This window comes from Mangifera indica, chromosome 12 (genome assembly GCF_011075055.1).
Source record: "Mangifera indica cultivar Alphonso chromosome 12, CATAS_Mindica_2.1, whole genome shotgun sequence".
Taxonomy (NCBI): Eukaryota; Viridiplantae; Streptophyta; class Magnoliopsida; order Sapindales; family Anacardiaceae; genus Mangifera; species Mangifera indica.
Genome location: NC_058148.1, coordinates 14,030,508 through 14,034,124, shown reverse-complemented (window position 1 = coordinate 14,034,124; position 3,617 = coordinate 14,030,508). Strand labels below are relative to the sequence as shown.

The 3,617-nt window shown below is 32.7% G+C and overlaps 1 pseudogene; it reads left to right on the top strand.

The window, feature by feature from the left end:
* The first annotated feature begins 258 nt into the window (after window positions 1–258).
* On the top strand, window positions 259–2,140 carry LOC123192098 (annotated as a pseudogene).
* Window positions 2,141–3,617: the final 1,477 nt, after the last annotated feature.

Sequence of the window (3,617 nt, the reverse complement as noted above, 5' to 3'; positions counted from 1 at the left end):
ATATAAATGAATGCCCACTTTTTGTTGCATTTCGTGACACAAGCCTGGAAAATAAGTTCCTCCCCCAAATATACGTCAAACTTTGATGCTATTGAAGAGATAGTAAAAGTCTTTCTTTTCCACTGCAAATTAACAATGGCTTCTACAATCAACAAAATTATCATGATTCCCTTGGTACTGATATTGCGCACTTGGGCATCACATGCAGCGTCCAGCACGTTTAATGAAGTTTCCACTGAGGTGAGGCACGGGCAATAGATGGCTCAGCATGGCCGCACTTATAAGGACCAGAAAGAGAAGGAAATGCGGTTGAATATTTTCAAGCAAAATCTTGAATTCATTGAAAACTTCAACAAAGCCGGCAATCAGACTTACAACGTAAGCATCAATCAATTTACGCATGGGATATGAGACAATGCTTATAAAAACACATCTTGTATTTAAAACCTAATTTTTTGTATCATGTGTATGGTATGATATGCCATTTTATTATAAAATAATAAAAAATTCTAAAACTAAAGTTATTTTTTTATATTTTTCATTTTAATTTCTATTTCAATTTAGTGTCATCAATGTTTCCAAAAATATAAATGAAAAACTAAAATCACCTTTTTAAATTGAGACTAATTTAGTAAAAAAAAAAAAGAATATGGATATAAAATTATAATTAAATTTCATCATACAAAATAAGTAATTTAATAAAAAAATAAATAGAATTATGTAGTTGCAAAAGAAAATAAATATTCAATTACAATAAAAAAAAAATCATTCTTGTTTTGCAAAAGAAAATAAATTTAGTTGGGTAACCAGGTTTTGAGCTGCATTTGAATTAGGTCAGCTTGGTTTCGAAAGCTAGCTTGACTCAATTTGGTTTGATTCGAATTTATTTAATTCAAATTTTAACTGAATTCGAATAAGAAGATTTTATTCCTTTTTTGAATTAAGCTAAAGGGTGTTTGGCTCGAATCGAATGTTTTGTCTATTATTCGATAAAATAACATCGTTTTGTTAATGAGTCATGAATTCAAACCACAAATTTGAACTATCAATTCAAATTATAAATCTAGATCAAATCGAGCCATAAATTTGAACCATCAATTCGAATCTAACCAAATCGAATCATGTTATATTTGAGCTAAACTCAAGCTAAAAGATATTCAAGTTTGGCTTAATTTGTATCCACCCCTAATTACATGCCCAATTTAATTCAGAAAGGTATATAAGTCCATATCGTTAATTTTACCAATATAAACTAAAATATATCGTATCAATTTTCAATATATCTTATAATACGTAAAATTTTATTATAACATATCATACTATGCATATCACATATTGTACAATACTAATAACTATGATTGCCATCTCACTCACCGTCAGCTGGCAGCGATGATAGCAGTGGCAGTGGCAGCAGTTTTGAAGAAGAATACAAGGACTGGAGAGCGGAAGGCTCTGTAACTCTGGTTAAATACCAAGGCAAATGCGGTGAGTGAACCAATGTCTCCAGTTCTACCAACATGATTTGACTTGGTTGTGCTGCCTTGATTTCTTTACAGGATGTTGCTGGGCATTTGCTGTCGTGGCAGCCATGGAAGGCATCATCCACATCGAAACTGGTCAACTAATCTCACTGTCAGAGCAACAATTTGTAAACTGCTCCAAAAATGGTGATTGGCTGTATTTCGCCTATCAGATATTATAAGAAACCAAGGTCCCACCAGTGAGTCCAATTACAAATACAAGGGTTCAGCTGGAGCTTGTGACTGAGTGAAGGAACGTCAGCAAGCCGCAAAAATCAAGAATTATAAGAACAGTACAGGCTAGACAAGAGGTGGCATTAAAAGATGCTGCAGACAATCAACCAGTTTCAGTTGCAATCGATAGTAGCGCACATACCTTCAAGTTTTACAAAGGTGGTATTTATGATGGACCTTGTGGGAAAAATTTAAACCATGCTGTTGCCATAGTTGGATACAGAACAGTTGGTGACAAGACCAAATACTGGATAATTAAAAATTCATGGGGCGAGAATTGAGGTGAGAATGGTTACATGAGGATTAAAAGACATGTTGCTGCAGCTGAAGGTGTATGTGGACTTGCATTAGAAGCATACTATCCAATTGCAGAATTTTACCCATAATTCCTAGAGTTCTGCACGACAACTTTTATTTTCTTCTTTTTTCTGAATATTGCAGGATAGTCTGCACAAGAAACCAACCTATATAAATGAATAAGAATACTAATAGCCTTTCACTATAATTTCATGTATTCTTTAAGCAATTACTGTGGCAGAGAGATGACAAAAATAAAAATTGGTCATATTCAGATCGAATAGCTTTTCTAAATAAAGACAAAGAAACACCGTATAAAATCTAATTCAAATCGATATCAAACTCAAGGTATACCTTTTTAGGCCGAATACATGCATCCCACGGTTGTCAGCATCTTATGATACGATACAAATAAAAAATTATATGTTTTCTAAGATATATCAATTAATATGATATAATAGATATATTGTACAAAACAATACATATTATTAATATAGATTAATACACTTTTTTAAAGAAAATGATAATATAGTGTGAGTGTATATAAGAAATTTTAAATTTTCAAAAATATTTGTAATATTTTTTATAATAATGACTTGTCAATTATAATTTTTTATTAATTTATTTTTTAAAAGGTGTATTCTACAATACGATACGAAACATGATATAGAAAATTAGGTTTTCGATACGCAATATAATATGTGATTAAACTATCATGATGAGTCTAACTAATTCTAGGGATCATATGTAACTTCAGCAAAGCAGTCACTACTAGGTTGGTATAGTCCATGTGGGAATGATCTAGTGCATAGTTTCCACAAGCATTAAAACATGCCATAACATTGTCAAATCGAAGATCAGTACTAGATAACCAAATAGGTAGCAAGATATTAGCAACTGTCTGCACACAAGTTTAACGGTCTTGTGAGCTGAATTACACTGAGGTTTTAAGTTGGAAGAAAACTAGCTAGTACCTTAAATTGGTCTAGTGAAAGTTCCTGGCATCCAGCAGACTGAAGTTTTTACCGGAAAGGTCGAGCTTACGTTGTTCTCAAATCCTTGTCTCAAAGGGTCCTTTTGTGTTTTATATATTGCTTACTTACCCAAAAAAAAAAGAAAGTTCCTATCAGAAAAAGAAAAATGCCCTAATGAAAAATTATATGTAAGGCATCCGAACAACTTCCAGGTAGTTGTGCGCTGGTTATCATCATATATTACACTCACCTATTGTAGATAAACTGGACGGGGGAAGATAAAATTTCATAAAGCTCATTTCCTACCGGTCAGCCAGGATATTGGTAAAGGCACCACCATTTCTGAACATGTTAAACAATGTTAGTTCATTTATACCAAGAAGTTTATGTGGGTTGGAGACGGCAGCTGCTCATAAAAATACAAACAACACGGCCGAAAGGAAATGATCATAGCAAATTGAAATTCAATTAACCAAAAATTGATTGAATGTAACAAAAGAAGCATCTGATAAGTAAATATTAGACCTTCAGTGAACAACATTGAATATTACAGAAACCTATTGGAAAGAGCACTTAGGGACGCTTTCAGCTA